Source organism: Xenopus tropicalis, chromosome 2, assembly GCF_000004195.4.
Source record: "Xenopus tropicalis strain Nigerian chromosome 2, UCB_Xtro_10.0, whole genome shotgun sequence".
NCBI classification, from domain to species: domain Eukaryota; kingdom Metazoa; phylum Chordata; class Amphibia; order Anura; family Pipidae; genus Xenopus; species Xenopus tropicalis.
The window spans coordinates 36,083,991-36,101,726 of NC_030678.2; the positions used below are offsets into that span (position 1 = coordinate 36,083,991).

The window sequence follows — 17,736 nt, forward strand, 5'->3', positions numbered from 1 at the left end:
AGTATTTCAGTAATTGTAACCTTATTCGTCTGCCCGTTCTTTGCTTTTTATCACCACTGTACAAAGCAGACAAAGCAAAGTTATTGTAATGCTGTCTAATTAGCAAGGTGGTGCTTGCTTCCACTTCTGAGATCAATGCTGATGAAGGGACCTTTGACATTAATCATTTGGAAGACATTTTTTGCCTTCGCTAGTACAAAGATCGACTGCTTTGCTCAGTGTAATGGATTCTCTGAGGTTCCATCAAGCAGAGTTTGGGAGTTTCTTAAATATGAGAACCTTAACCCTACAGAGTTCTGCTATTTGTCTGCTCTGACTGGGGTTTTTCATCTTAGACCTCATTTTGGACTTTGCACAATTCGCTGGGATTTGTCCAGATTTGCAAAGTACAAACTGGAAAGGAGGGTTTGAACTGGGCAGCTCCTTTAAAAAGAGGGGTCAAAATGGGACAGGTGGCGATCCTATGCAAAACACCAAAGGTGAGACAAGTGGTCAAAGGTCCGGTGCCTAGGGCAGCATCTAACAAGTAAATAAAACAGCATATTTTGCATATGGCCAGATGAGTTGTCCATTTTACTTAGAATAAATGGTGGATCTATACGTGGACCAATAAAAGCTGTTAACTTCCTTCAGACAGAGTCAACAGATTATTGGCCTGTGTGTTGGGCCTCTTTGCAGGGCCTGCCTGTCTTATGTCTGGGTGAAAATTGGCCCGATATCTGAATCTTTATTGCGTCAATATGTACTTTCCATTACGTCCATTTTAGAGCTTCCCCGCCTATGGGTGCATTTAATAATGACCCCTATAATTTGTATCAAAACTGACTGTTAGCATCTTTAAGAGTAGTGGCTTGTGAATCCATGTGTCATACTAAATATAATGTTGTGGGAGCTAAAGTCATGCAGGTTATTCTCTCTGTTCTGCTGTAATATCTCTCCAAACCTGCAGCATCCTCAGTTGCACCTACAGACAGCGTCTGAGCTACAGGCTGTTAGTATTGATGTGTTGTGCTGTGATGCCATATCTGATACTTTGGCTCAGTCTATGATGTCGGAAATCATTAGCTGCTGTAAAGAGCCTCTCTTGGCTTCATTGAAATGCCTATTCATTTTCCCATTTCTAAAACCGTACGTAATAGTGCTCGGATACTGTACTAACGCTATAGGACATGTGCTGCCTGCAGGGAAATGAGAACGCCAATGACCCATAGATATCCTTCATGGTCCATTTCACACTTGTGAAATCAACATATTTATGTTTATCATGTGCCTGACATCAAATAGCTTTACAGCGATCAATTACATGTTTGCTGTCTACTGCAATTACCCAAAGCATAATGGATTGCTTCCTCCACCACCTTTGCTGGAAGAGACGTCAAAAAGTGCAAGAATAATGTCATTCTCTTATGGCAGAATCATTGAATGGACAGTAACTAAATTACACAGCTGCTCCAGAATACAAAATATTGTTTACCTTTAAGTTAATTTGAAGTATATTATATAATGTCCCACTCTTAGCCACTATTCAGTTGGTCTTTATTTTTTTTATTTTGTATAGTTTTCCAATTATTTGTCACTGACCCCGGCAGCCAAAAACTATTGCTCCACTGGGCTCCAATTTTATTGTTATTGCTATTTTAAATTACTTATCTTTCTATTCAGCCTTTTTCTAATTCATTTTCTGGTCTCACATTCAAACCACTGACTGGTTTCTAAGGTAAATTGTACAAGAACAGTGCTTAAGTGCCCTTTTTGGTCGAAAACTTTAATACTTTGTCACAGACTAAGTTGCCTTCAGGCCTGGATTTGTGGCAAGGCCCGGCCGCACCTGAAGCTTGCTTTTATCCAGAGCACTACGGACTAGGCACACTGGAGAAATCAGCGCCCTGTCCTTGTGCTCCAGGTGTATGAACAAAAGATGCTCCTGCACACAATCCTGTGGGAGGAATGGGGGGTGGCGGAGGATGATGGCTCTGGGCGCCCTAAAATCTGGCCCTGATTGCCTTCACTACAATTGCAGGATGCACCAAAATGCATTCTAATTACCTTGTGTATTTCTGTGAATCAGACATTCGCTTGTCGCAAGCCTGTAGCACTTGACCGCTAGTGGAGGCCAAGAAATACCTCCATGCCCAGGCTGATGGTTATTGCAGGTTTCCCTTGGTTCACGCCCCTAAAACATTGTTTGTTTCTTTTTAACACATTAAATACAATGGACTAGTTCCACATTGCAGTTGCCTGTGAGTGCCAGTACCTTTCTTGTTGCTTTATACTACTTGGGGGACTGCTGACCCCCCCAAAAGACTGTGCACCAGGCTATTCTGTTTTAGAGGACCTGCTGTGCCTGTATACATTTTGTTCAGTGTGTGCACTAGCATATGTAACCCATTACTGGCGTAAAACAGACAATGACCAGCTAGAGCAGGGGTCCCCAACCTTTCTTACTTGTGAGCCACAGTCAAATGTAAAATACTTGGAGAGCAACACAAGCACCATAAAAGTTCATGGAGGTGCCAAATAAGGGCTGTGATTGGCTATTAGGCAGCCTCTATGCACACTATCAGCTTACAGGGGGCTTTATTTGGTAGGAAATCTTGTTTTTATTCAACCAACACCTTCCACCAAGTCAGGAATTCAAAAATAACTACCTGGTTTGGGGGCACTGAGAGCAACATCCAAGGGGTTGGTGAGCAACATGTTGCTCACAAGCCACTGGTTGGGGATCACTGAGCTTCTCGAGAGTAGCTTGAGAAGTAACAAACTCTTTTGGGTTTCTACCTCTAGTGGTCCGGACCCCATACAGCAGACGTGGATCAAGGAGAATAGTGATTGTTAACCCTATAGGTCCCTACACATATAATTCATCAGACAAGGCTAGATGGGTGCATTAGGACTTCCTCAACAACAACCATGTGCAAGAGTATGTACGGAATCATGTACCTTTAATGAACGTGTGTGTAATTTTAATAGGCCACATTTATTCTGTCAGGTAAGTGTACCGAACTTAGTGCATGACAATCACACAACCTCTTTATTTTCTTTCCCCAGTTATTTGCTAGTGGATTATTTTCCAGGTTTTTATAGGCTCATAATCATAGGGGCTGAGCAGTTGTTTTGCTGGAGGCTGATGAGTCACTTGGCACACAATAAAAACCTTACCAATAAACAGGCATCTTATAAGCTGGATGGAAATGAATTGTTTAAGAAGAAATAACAGTAAAATAATGAATTAAAAACAGCCGTCATACTTTACTGCCAAGAAAATACCAGCTTTTTTAATGTAAAATTACCATAGCGTTATTACCAGATAATGGGAAAAAGTGATAGAATTTCTTGAAATGGACTGTGATCTCAAACATGTCAAGGTATTCTAGAAATAAAGCTCATACACAAGACATAGGCAAGTCTGTTACATTAAGGGACAGATTTGTCAAAATAGGAGTTTAGAGCTTAATACATACTAAATTAATTTATGTTCTGTTCATTCCTGTTGAATTTTTAGAAGAATATTTATCAAATGGTGAACTCTAGCTTTCACTCATTGATAAATACACTTCTAAAAATCCCATATGGGAATAGAACAAGGGTACATTTATTATTAATTTAATATTAATCTCTAATCTGACATTTTTGTAAATCTGCCACTTTAAATGTAGAAATCGGTGGTGGGAACCAAAGATATTATTAAAGAAGGGTTCTTTATTTTAGGACAACATCTTTATAGCTGTATGTGTATATCACTATGATTAAGTGCCCCCTAAAGCATGAACATTATATGCCAAGAGCACCTTTGCTAAAAATTAGCACAATATACAGTGGAGGAAATAATTATTTGATCCCTCACTGATTTTGTAAGTTTGTCCAATGACAAAGAAATGAAAAGTCTCAGAACAGTATCATTTCAATGGTAGGTTTATTTTAACAGTGGCAGATAGCACATCAAAAGGAAAATCGAAAAAATAACTTTAAATAAAAGATAGCAACTGATTTGCATTTCATTGAGTGAAATAAGTTTTTGAACCCCTACCAACCATTAAGAGTTCTGGCTCCCACAGAGTGGTTAGACACTTCTACTCAATTAGTCAACCTCATTAAGGACACCTGTCTTAACTAGTCACCTGTATAAAAGACACCTGTCCACAGAATCAATCAATCAAGCAGACTCCAAACTCTCCAACATGGGAAAGACCAAAGAGCTGTCCAAGGATGTCAGAGACAAAATTGTAGACCTGCACAAGGCTGGAATGGGCTACAAAACCATTAGCAAGAAGCTAGGAGAGAAGGTGACAACTGTTGGTGCGATTGTTCGAAAATGGAAGGAGCACAAAATGACCATCAATCGACCTCGCTCTGGGGCTCCACGCAAGATCTCACCTCGTGGGGTGTCAATGATTCTGAGAAAGGTGAAAAAGCATCCTAGAACTACACGGGAGGAGTTAGTTAATGACCTCAAATTAGCAGGGATCACAGTCACCAAGAAAACCATTGGAAACACATTACACCGCAATGGATTAAAATCCTGCAGGGCTCGCAAGGTCCCCCTGCTCAAGAAGGCACATGTGCAGGCCCGTCTGAAGTTTGCCAATGAACGCCTGAATGATTCTGTGAGTGACTGGGAGAAGGTGCTGTGGTCTGATGAGACCAAAATAGAGCTCTTTGGCATTAACTCAACTCGCTGTGTTTGGAGGAAGAAAAATGCTGCCTATGACCCCCAAAACACCGTCCCCACCGTCAAGCATGGGGGTGGAAACATTTTGCTTTGGGGGTGTTTTTCTGCTAAGGGCACAGGACAACTTATTCGCATTAACGGGAAAATGGATGGAGCCATGTATCGTGAAATCCTGATTGACAACCTCCTTCCCTCTGCCAGGAAACTGAAAACGGGTCGTGGATGGGTGTTCCAGCACGACAATGACCCAAAACATACAGCAAAGGCAACAAAGGAGTGGCTCAAGAAGAAGCACATTAAGGTCATGGAGTGGCCTAGTCAGTCTCCGGACCTTAATCCAATAGAAAACCTATGGAGGGAGCTCAAGCTCAGAGTTGCACAGAGACAGCCTCGAAACCTTAGGGATTTAGAGATGATCTGCAAAGAGGAGTGGACCAACATTCCTCCTAAAATGTGCGCAAACTTGGTCATCAATTACAAGAAACGTTTGACCTCTGTGCTTGCAAACAAGGGTTTTTCCACTAAGTATTAAGTCTTTGTAGCACTATTATAACAGTATAAGGCCACACCAGTGGTTTTCACTCAGGGCTGGGCTCTCTCTCTCTTTGTAGTGAGAGGATTATCAAAAAGGTTGTGGTGTAAATTAAGATGAAGAGTAATGGCGCCAGGAATTCTTTAGAAAGTATATTTATTTATGCAGCAACTGAAAAGTAACATCTCACTACACTGTTCAAGTATTACAGTGGTGACAGTGAATGCAATAATATAAGCAATCAGGCAAAGTTATATAATAGCAGGAAACAATGCAATATAATATTTTAACAAAGAATATGAGCAATGCTCTATGGTCTCACCCAGCCAGGCCTGCTGACGGACACTGCCGGTAGAATGGGAATCCTCTCTATAAGTAACACCCTCCTTATCACTGAGGCCCCTATTCTGGGTTGCCAGGCATCAACCTGTGTACAACCAGGGAACTAACCCACTGACCTCCTGTTGGAGCTTTGGACTGCTCAGCTACCCTGACTGACACTAAGTGGGTGCTGACCCACTCCTATAACACAGGCTGGCTAATACTTACTAAAACTAAGAGAGGATTCCTTGGGGGTCTTACCCTCTATGCAGGTAAACAATTCTCTCACCCTCCCAACGGCTGTCTGTAACCGACCCTGAAGCTACCAAGACAACCAGGAAGTCAAAATCCTCTTCCTCTTCTCTAGAAATCTGGAAGAAACCATTCTTTCCCAAGAAACAGGGGATGTTGGTCTCTCAAACTATTTACAGATAGGATGAACTAAAGATAAAGTGACACCTACTCGTAAGGTGTCAAATAGCTTATAGCAAATAGTTGCAACCCTGAGGGTTACACTCTTCCCCAGCAAAAGACCCTTGACGTCCTCGGCAAGGTATAGTAAACACAGAGAGTGCATAGCAGTAACCCACATATGTTTCAACAAAGAATACATCAGCTGCTGGGTATTTGTGGATTTTAAAGCCACAATAATAATTATACAGGACAAATATATCAGTTAATCCTAAAGACCCTAAAGGTCACAGCATTCACTTATTTAGACACAACCTGAAGAGGCACAGTAGTTGAAGTTCCAAGTACATCATAAGTGAGCTTTTGCACAGGCTTATTCACTCTAGCTGAGCGACGTGGAGTGGGAACAATGTCCCCATCATGTGGCATACAAGGTTGAGTAAGCTCTGCCCCAGACTCTTGAACAAGAGTCTCTTGGATAGTATCTTGAATAGTATCACACTCCTTTTGGGATGAAGCATCAAGCTCCCGAGCAAAAGTCACATCAGTGTTAACACCTTGATCATCTGCCTCATCTACCTCAATTAAAGGGGAGGCATCTTTAACCAATGAAGGGTTCAGGTAGGACTCAGACAAAAGTTCAGGTTGAAAGGGTCCTGCTTCTGGATTCAGAGGTATAACACTCTGCAAATTAGGAGGTGATGAGCAGCTATTTGGAGGTTGCAGAGCCTCTAAAACAGGGGAGGCATCTTGAAGACTTGGCCACCACATATTATTCTCATTGCTGCTTTCTATATCAGATGCTACATTGGCAACATAAACTGGTGGATCAAGTTCAGACTCAGAAGAGGTAGATTGCACTGCAGCCCTCTGCCTGGTATGACGTCTTAACCTCTTGTGCCTGTTAGGGGAATCCACCACAGATGCTCTTTGATCTCCTTCCAGATATCCTATTGGCAACAGATGATTTCGGTGGAGTGTTTTAAACATGCCCCCACCCCTTTCAGGTTTAAGTTTGTATACTGGTAGATTATCAAGCTTCTCAGCAATAATGTAGGGGTTAGGACACCATCTGTCAGCAAGTTTATGTTTCCCGGTTAACCCCAAGTTCCTTATCAGAACTCTGTCACCTGGCTGCAAATCATTTTCTCTCACTCTTTGGTCATGTTGCCGTTTATTAATTCTATTTTTATGGCCAGCAGCTTCTTGGGCCAAATGATAGGCCTTTCTGAGTTCCATTTTAGTTGCTGAGTATACTGTAGATAGCTATCTATAGTGGTTTCATCAGCAGACACCCCAAAACACAAATCAATAGGGAGCCTGGCTTCTCTTCCAAACATCAGATAATAAGGTGAATATCCAGTGGCTTCATTTTTGGTACAGTTATAAGCATGCACTAAGAATTCAACATGCTCACTCCACCTGGATTTTTGAGCAGAACGTAAGGTACCTAACATGTCCAGCAAGGTACGATTAACCTCTCAGGTTGGGGGTCACCCTGAGGATGGTAAGGAGTGGTCCTGGACTTTCTAATGCCTAGTAAGCTAAGCATTTCTTTTATAAGTCGACTCTCAAAATCTCTACCTTGATCTGTGTGTATGCGAACAGGTAAGCCATAATGCAAGAAGAAGTCTTTAAGCAAAATTTTAGCTACAGTACTGGCCTTCTGATCTTTGGTAGGGTAGGCCTGGGCATAGCGGGTAAAATGGTCTGTAACTACTAAAATGCTGGAAAAATTCTTGCGGTCATTCTCTAGTGATAAAAAGTCCATGCACACCAGCTGCATAGGAGCATCAGTAGCAATGTTTGTTAGATATGCTGCCTTTTGTGGTAGGGATTTCCTCTTTACGCACCTGGCACAACTCTTACAGTGATATTCTATAGAGGCTAACATTTTAACCCAATAAAATCTCTCTTTTATAAGTTCAAAGGTCTTTTCGGTCCCCAGGTGCCCGTGATCATTATGTAAAGCAGTCATTATCATATTATGGTACATCTCAGGTATCACTAGCTGTTTCCTGGTCTGTCCACTCTTGGTCTGTGTTTAAATTTTTTTTTCACCACAATAATAAATACATCCAGGCACAGGATACTGGATTTAATTTATCATGTACAAATTAGTAATTAGGCCCCACGTTGGGCGCCAGTTGATGTAGCACTATTATAACAGTATAAGGCCACACCAGTGGTTTTCACTCAGGGCTGGGCTCTCTCTCTCTTTGTAGTGAGAGGATTATCAAAAAGGTTGTGGTGTAAATTAAGATGAAGAGTAATGGCGCCAGGAATTCTTTAGAAAGTATATTTATTTATGCAGCAACTGAAAAGTAACATCTCACTACACTGTTCAAGTATTACAGTGGTGACAGTGAATGCAATAATATAAGCAATCAGGCAAAGTTATATAATAGCAGGAAACAATGCAATATAATATTTTAACAAAGAATATGAGCAATGCTCTATGGTCTCACCCAGCCAGGCCTGCTGACGGACACTGCCGGTAGAATGGGAATCCTCTCTATAAGTAACACCCTCCTTATCACTGAGGCCCCTATTCTGGGTTGCCAGGCATCAACCTGTGTACAACCAGGGAACTAACCCACTGACCTCCTGTTGGAGCTTTGGACTGCTCAGCTACCCTGACTGACACTAAGTGGGTGCTGACCCACTCCTATAACACAGGCTGGCTAATACTTACTAAAACTAAGAGAGGATTCCTTGGGGGTCTTACCCTCTATGCAGGTAAACAATTCTCTCACCCTCCCAACGGCTGTCTGTAACCGACCCTGAAGCTACCAAGACAACCAGGAAGTCAAAATCCTCTTCCTCTTCTCTAGAAATCTGGAAGAAACCATTCTTTCCCAAGAAACAGGGGATGTTGGTCTCTCAAACTATTTACAGATAGGATGAACTAAAGATAAAGTGACACCTACTCGTAAGGTGTCAAATAGCTTATAGCAAATAGTTGCAACCCTGAGGGTTACATCTTTTTTTGTTAGAGGGTTCAAAAACTTATTTCACTCAATGAAATGCAAATCAGTTGCTATCTTTTATTTAAAGTTATTTTTTCGATTTTCCTTTTGATGTGCTATCTGCCACTGTTAAAATAAACCTACCATTGAAATGATACTGTTCTGAGACTTTTCATTTCTTTGTCATTGGACAAACTTACAAAATCAGTGAGGGGTCAAATAATTATTTCCTCCACTGTATAGAATTTGTGTTGCAAATGCATTCTGCCTATGTATTTAATTTTAATTGTTTATTATTATTATTATAAAGCACTATTTGGAAATTGTTTTTTTTCCACAATGGGATTTCTACCTCCTTCTGCTGATTCAGCCCTGAACATAGATTTTGCTCGGGTGCCTTCAATGGCGATATCAGTCGCCTCGCCAGGTTTCGTACAATATTATCGGTGCGTGTATGGCCAGCTTTAGCCCTATTAATTGAGTTCTTGTTGAAAAGGGGTATATACTTTCTCTTTAACTTAAACAATTAAACTGTGATGGTCTGGTTTTGTGCCAGCCGGATGTTTCTGAATTAATCTGGAGTACAAACCTTGTATGTGATAAACCATGGAAACAAAATGAAGGCAGTAAAGGCCACTTATGGTGTATGGTGATTATACAGAAATAGGTAATTATTGCACTTAATTGCAATATGTTACTGGTGTGTGAAGTATTTAAAAAAATATTGTTACCTTCATTTGAAACCAGCATTTCTTCAATGGGCATTAAGCCCTGGAGCTGGAGGAGAATGATGTGCCTATCACTGCTGGATGTTTTATTCAGTTTTATTCATCCTTGTCCAAGTTCCTGGGTTTCTGAACCCGTGCTCTCTCACAAGGGGAAAAAGCTTATCTTAATGTGTTCTCCTCTTACTGGGTGAGTTGTAGTTAAATGAAAAAAAAAACATCTGGAGGGAGAATGTGGAGTGCTATAGCTCCATTAGCCCTCTTAGCAATGTTGGCTTGGTTTCAACCAGCTGGTGATATCCTGGCTGGAAGAGCTTTTATGGAAATGATTATCATCTTATGCAACTAAATTTGAAGAATTCTATGTCTGCTTTGGTCAAATGAAAGTGTCTGCTGTAGACAGAACTGATCCCAAGGGCAGAGGCACCCCCCATAAGTGAATAGTTCGGTCAATGAAAATATGGTGTCTAAATTAGACCAGCACCTGATTTTGAGAATTTTGTTGGCTCAGCAGCCTAACAAGCCTAATCAGTATAATTTGGACATCTAAATGTTTCTTAATGTAGTCCCCTGCCAATGTAGGGGACTGATAAATTAGTTACCCTTTATGTTTGCAGGCAGTCCCCTAAAGAAAGCTAAGCTGGGTCCTAAATTTTAGGAAGGAGGGGAAACGGTTTTCTGATCCTGGGGCTGTTCAGCATTTTACTGGCTAGGATATATTACTGTTCTGTTTTATAAAAGGGAAAGCCAACTTGTGAGGATAAATTTGTAATAGCTCGCTCTAGGAGTGAGAGGTTTGATCAAGGTAGTAATTGAGCAGCCTGATGTTCCTATGCAGAAAAGATTATCATGCTTTATTTGTGTGGTTAACAGATAGGTTCACAGCACTTCCAGTTAACTATCGCCTTAAGGCTGATCATTCAGCTCATATGTGGCCTATTAAAGTAGAACTAAAGCTCAACAATGACTTAATCCATTTTACACCCCATATTTTGGGGTACTGTCCCAGCTCATGGTCAAATATTAATGTATTAGTATTGCCGAGAGCGACAAATTGCACCTCCATCAGGTCACAGGTGGTGCCTGGCCTAGCTCTCCTCCTGGCCCAGCCCCCACCAAAAAACCCTCATTTCGTAGCTTCTGTGACAGATCACTTTCTGATAATGTCTCAGCAGCAGCCCAGAGAATACTGAGCATGTGCAGTGCCACTGGCACACAAAGGATAGCCCAACAAGATCATAGCTGGGGAGCTGCTGTGGGCAATAATAATATGAGTATGTAAAACAATGTAGTTTGACAAAACTTCTGTCCAGTGATTAAAAAAAGAGATTTAAAAAATATCTGGTTCCTGTTTATTATTTTGTTGTCTGGACCATTTGCAGGCGGAGCATTTCAGAGAACTCAAAATAGCCCCTAAATTTTCATTCATGAAAAGAATCTGAATGTTCTGTGCTGCTTCCAACTTAACATTGAGACATTTGGCGCAGAAGTTAAATGCAAATGTCCATTTCCTTTGTGGATATTAAAACTATTGTCCTTCCAAAAATAAAGGATGGCTAGCTGCCATTTTATTTGGTACATTATGTCTCCTTCAGATGTACAGGCCCTGCATGTACTTATACACAACAATATTCTTGGCTTTTATACTGTATACTGGATTTGGCTTACAAACTGCTAATGTTTTTGTGAGTCCCCTGTGACCATAAGTGGCTGCCTCCATAGCCCCTTTTAGTAACTGCTTCAACATAAGTTCTAGGCAGAGAATTAAAAACTTTATTGTTTAATGATGAATAAAATTTGTGAATAAAGGAAACATATAGCCAGCTCACCACACATCCTGCAGTTTGGATATTGGGCAGCATTTCTGGCAATGCTTTTCCTGGCTCGTGGGCAAATCTGGGCTATCCAGTAAAAAAGAAAAAAAAAGCGGCCAGTGGCTGAATATATGACTGAATATGAATGGTGCAGTATTCAGTATATGCTTATTTCTAATACACAGGAACTGATTTTGAAATAGAAGGCATTTAAGTGTAAATGTATAAAAATCAACCATTGTTTCCCGGTCATTACATCACATATTAACAAATTTGAAACATTCATTATGTATAAACAGGTCTGAACTGCAATTCAGAATATACCCTGGCATTACACAAAGACCCCAACAGCTGCCACAGGCCCAATGAACAGTGACTGTCTATGGCATGTTACAGCAGCCTCTATGGTATTTGCCAGAATATACAGATTGCCAGTCTGGGCCTGTGCACAAGAACCTGAACTACACAATAGCTAATTGTTACCATTTTTAAAATTACAATCACTAATAATAAGTGATTATAATCATCATTTATTTTTAGATAGCACCAGCAAGTTACTATTATTAATTATTATTATTAACATTTATTTATAAAGCGCCAACATATCCCGCAGCGCTGTACAATAAGTGGGTTACATACATTGGACATACAGAGTAACATATAAAGCAATCAATAACTGATACAAGAGGTGAAGAGAGCCCCGCCCAAAAGAGCTTACAAGTTACACATTGTTTTACAGTATTTTAGAATGAAAAGGGGTCTTACAATCTAAGGCAGTGCTGTCCAACTTCTGCGGTGCCGAGGGCCGGAATTTCTCTTGCATACTTGGTGGAGGGCCGCTAATGGAAGCCAGGGTTGGCCACTCCCCCATTTTAAACCACACCCATTTTATCACAATGGTCGCTGCAGGGATATCAACCATCATTCATATGTTAAAGAATTATATTATGTCATATTAAGACACACCCTTAAATCCATATGCCTCCTCCTCCACTGTGGATAGCACAGCAACCCCCAGTACATAATTACACACCTTAGGGACCATTTAATGGCTATTTCCAACTGCTAACAAACTCCCAGAACAAACCCCTGCCAGGTTCACCTCCCACAGGCAGCATAGGGTAGGCAGAGTATGGCACACGCAGGCCTGTGTGTGCCATACTCTGCCTGTCCTATGCTGCCTGTGGGTGCCATACCCTCCCTGCCCTATGCTGCTTATGTGCCATACTCTGCCTACCCTATGCTGCCTATACACAGACAGCATAGGCCAGGCAGTACATACAATGTCTGAGGTGTGAAGAGGTGAACAATGTGGGTGATTATAGCCTGAGCCTGAGGTGTGAACACTGCAGGGGTTGAACAATGCAGAGATTAAAAGATGTGAACAACACAGGGGATTGCATGTTTAAAAAATACAGAGGGTTTACAGCCTGAATCTGAGGTGATAACCATTCAGGGGCCAGTTAATCTCAGTACTGATACCATTTAAAGCTAACACAAAGTTAAGCCATCAAAGCAGCCAGACAGGTGGGGGGCCACACAGAGGGGGGTCGAGGGCCACATGCGGCCCGTGGGCCGCCAGTTGGACAGCACTGATCTAAGGATATCCAACGTTCAATGTGCAAACATGCACTTACATTTCTGGCTTATCTATATACAGTATATGTGTTCTCAATTAAAGATGGCTCTTGCAACTTTAATCAAAGAATACTGTCCAAAGTATCCCTTGGGAAACACTATTACTTATGTAGTAGTATAATTCCTTGAAACAAATGCATATTTCCATGTGAGCTAGACACACACGGTAAGTGATCTATCTGTAGCAGTAGACAATAAAGTGGACAGTTATTTGGGCCTGCTTTTTCTTTAAAAAACATGGTCATTTGTATAAATGTGAAGGGCAACAGTACCCATTTTGCCTCTAAGCAGAGTTGTATGTATATTCCAATGCTGTACAAGGTGTGCTCTATCAGTGTGCATAGATTGCCTTTATTCTGCAGTTAGAAGAGGCAGTGAGAACAATTACACAATCATGCAAATTTACACATTATTAGAACATGAGCCCCTTGTTTGCCTTGAGTCTTTGGGCTTTAAGGGTGGTACCCTTATAGTGGCATCTGTGTGCTCAGTGTGGCAGCCAGGCTCACAGAGTGCAGCATTGGTATATATCTGAGGGGTCCAATATGGGGGTAGAAGAGGCTTCGCCGTGTAAAAACGGCGTAAAATCAGCGTAATTTTTTGCGTGTTTTTTCTTCCACCAGAACTTATGGAAAATAACAGCGTAATATCCGCCATTCAGACGGTGATCTTTTCCACTTATATTACACAGCTTTTTTTCGCGAATTAGTTTTACACAGCATAATAAATACGCCCCTAAGTGTTTGTGAATTATGCATTAGTATTATTTCTGCGCGCTAATAAACACAATGCGGTAAAATTAACGCATGTGGTTGCGCGCTAACTAACACACGCGATATGCCACTAATAATTAAGCGAATCGCACGTTTTTTTCGCACCATTTTTAACGCAAAAAAGCATGCAATAACGCTTATTGCACTTTAGTGAATCAACCCTTTTGTGTCATAATTATTCCTGCAAGTGTTTATTACCTTATATGACCCCCTCTTTCTTTCTGTAATTCACATAGGTTAGCATATGTCTAATATTCTTGCAGGCTAATTGCTGCCTTTTATCATGGCTACAGAACACAGGAATTTAAGCTGTATTTTTTTCCACCCTCCCCTCTATCAGTTTTCTACACAATTTCAGTTAATCCAACTCCATATTTGTGTTAATGAGGATTTATTTTCACTGCTGTAGTAATGTATCAATGTCATTATCTGTTACTGGGGTGATTCAACAGGAAAATCAATAACTCACTGTACAGCAGTTGCACCCTATTGCCAGGGTTGAGCCGGTGCTGTTCCTATTGCAGTCATGCAGTGTGTTGGTCTCCAGGGGGCGCTCCTTGAACATAATTCCCCAGCTTTCTCATAGTAACTGGTTTTCCCATGAAGCATCATGGTTATTATTATTATTAACATGTATTTATAAAGCGTTGAACACTAAGGGGCTGATTTACTAAGACACGATTTCGAGTCCGAATTGGAAAAATTCTGATGGAAACGAACATTTTGCGACTTTTTCGTATTTTTTGCGATTTTTTCAGCGTCTTTACGATTTTTGCGTAAAAACGCGAGTTTTTCGTAGCCATTACGAAAGTTGCACAAAGTCGCAATTTTTTCGTAGCGTTAACACTTGCGCGCAAAGTCGCGCCTAAGTGGATTTATACATTGCTAAACTATTTGAATTACAGAAAGAAAAAGGGGACATATAATGTAATAAACACATGTAGGGACAATTATGACGCAGGGGCACTTTCAGTACATTTCTCTTGGGTGTGCAGATGAACAAATCAGAAGTATTGTCCATCCCTACCATTGTGGTGGTTTTTATATGTATTATTGTGCTGTCCCAGACTCCTTCTCAGGATTCCCACTAGGAGGCAGTAGATGATGTCTGTTAGATATATTTTAATCTCACCCCAGAACAGAGCATACTATCTCATTAGGGAAGGCACAGGAGCCTGATGTATTCTGACAGAGGCAGGTGGATATTTAGGGCTAGAATATTGGTACTTTTTATCCCCTGAGGAAGGGGCAAAATGCATCAGGTAGGCATAATCATGCTGATATGTACGTACTGGGAAGTGAATGGGGCTACCAGCTGGCAATGCCCTTCCAAACTATTGGGAAATAAATGCTCTAGGGCAGTGCTGTCTAGGTACACCCAGGGTTACATCTGGCCCAAGGGATCGCAACTATAGCGGTAGATGCAAAAGGTTTGGGGGCATGTCGTAGTGTGTCACTTAGTTATCTAGGTAGGGTGAGCAAGGTATTTGCAGCAATCTGGGAGCTATGGAGATAATGGAGCTGACGTGCTACTAAATACACTAGGGTGATTTATTCTCACCCATATTGAATAGAAGTAACTCTAATTCCTTAGTATTGGCAAGGAACTAAAGTATATTATTTGAGCAGTAAGAGAGCAATTACTTATGCATTAAATGTGAAGTCCCAGAGTGTTGTGGGCCGGAAGTTTACGGTAATGTCCCATGGGGGATTAGTCGCCCACGGTAGCAGAGATTTATCACCGGTAGAAAGGCCTGCAGGAGGAAACTTTGTGCAACTGTTCAGTCCCTCTCATATTCGTATTCCAGTCTCTAACTCCAACCGCTGCCTGGTTGCTAAGGTAAACAAAATCCTAACAACCAGCTGCTGAAATTCCAACAAGAGAGCTGCTGAACAAAAAGCTAAATAAATGAGAAGCCATAAAATATTAAGACCAATTGCAAATTGTCTCAGAATATTACTGTTTATATCATGCTAATGGTTAAAGATGAACAACCCCATTAAGCAATGGAGCATTACAGTAAAATGCAGTGATGCCGGCATTACATTTCTATGTTCCATGCATGTGTCACAAAAGTAAATCAGGCTGTAAGGTAGGCTGTTTGCTACTGAGATGGTCATTTGGCTGTTGGCTTGTATATGGGCCCAACAATGACCTGAAACAGGCTTATACACATATTTTGGCTCTGCGGAACAGGATTGCACCATCAGGGAGGACTGTTTGAGGAGTGCAACCTGTTGTAGATTCTAGGGATCATTTGTATGTTTGTTGCACACATCAACCCTGCACTGCACTCTTATGAATTGCCTATGTGTCTGGGCTCTAAAGTGTAGCGCAGAGACCTACGTGTGCTCCTGCATCCTCTCTGGCAGCACTGTATTCATAGGGGGAAGCACATTGGCACCACACCCCCCCACCTGTTCCCAAACTGGCACGTCATGCAGAGAACCTGCGCTAGGTGCAGATTGCAAATAGATTCCCGACACAAGTGAATGAGAACTAAGGGACAGGCTTTTGCAACCCCTTTGTGTGTCGAGATTTATAGTAAATCTGCACAGGCTTCTTGTGGGCAGGTGTTTTTACCTCTCATAATAGTTTAGATCAGATGCAGTTAAGCTCAGCGCCGGATTTCAAATCCGGGCACCCCAAGGCCGCCCTCTATTCACCAGCTCCCCCCCTGCGCATGCGTGAACAAACCTCTCTCCCCCCCCCCGCGTGCTGCACCAACGCAAGCGCGCATGCATTTAAACTCCCATACGTAGTAGTGGAGAGAAGTCCCCATTGCTCTGTATGGGAGCAAAGTGTCAAAATTTTGGTGCCGCCCCTAAATTTATGCCGCCCTAGGCCCGGGCCTTTGTGGCCTTGCCACAAATCCGGGCCTGGTGAAGCCTGAGAATCAAGCAGTGGGAGATTACACAGAGACAGTGCCGGGCCAACCAGGAGCCCAGGTAGGGTTGCCAACCTGTCTGGTTTTGGTAGGGCTGTATGGGTCAAAACTGCCTGCCTGGTTTTCCCAGTTTGGAAAACCGGACAGGATTCTTGAAGATTGAACTGCTGATCGCCACCTAATAGCCCTGCCCCCTTGATAACGTGCCCAAGCCAGTAACGTCACACCCTACTCCCTGCCCAGAGTTTCCAGGCTGGAGAGCTGGTAAACCTAAGCCCAGAGCAAGTCGGCCAGTCATCTGTGCCCCACCCCATGCATGACTACAGAAGAGGTACATGCCTAGCACCCCCCCACACTGCCTAACCCTAGTTCCGTCCCATCATTAAGAAGGGTTTAATGTTAATAAACAGTGAAATATTTTATATCAGGTAACGTTCTTCTTTCCATGAAACTATAGGTATATAGTAAGAATTCTGGGAGTCTGCACAGCTCCAGAAATCCTTTGTAATTAGCTGTTATACCTTCTGCAGATAGAAAAAGAAAATCTCTGTTCTTAGAAGATTTTGCACCAGAAATAAAATATGTAACATATGCAATGCTGAATGCGAGTGGGTACAAATCCTCTGGGCATAGTGTCAGGTTATCTCGGAGATTTTAACTGCAAGAGAAGAGATTTGTGAATCTGCAGCGCACTTTTAGTGTCTCCTAAGAATATTCTGCTTGATAAAGGCTCAGGTTTTTATATGCTGGAAGCTCAGAATGTAATGTCAGTCACCTTGTGATTTCAAACCACTTCCAATTTACATGCCAGCCACATACAGTGAAACCATGCACTTTACACCTATAAAAGACCTGCGGCAATGGCCTTTTTCTCTTTTGATTATTGACACTCATTAAAAATAGAAGGAAAATCACAGCTGCTTTACAAAGCTATTCTGTGTGCCCCCCTATAAGTGCACATCCCGTTAAGGACACCGGGTTCCTGCCCCTTATTGT

At 41.7% G+C, this 17,736-nt stretch overlaps 1 protein-coding gene across 1 annotated transcript in view; it reads right to left on the bottom strand.

Annotated features, from left to right (window-relative positions):
• The window catches only part of serpinf1 (serpin peptidase inhibitor, clade F (alpha-2 antiplasmin, pigment epithelium derived factor), member 1), a 50,462-nt gene that overhangs the window by 20,697 nt on the left and 12,029 nt on the right, over positions 1 to 17,736 (bottom strand).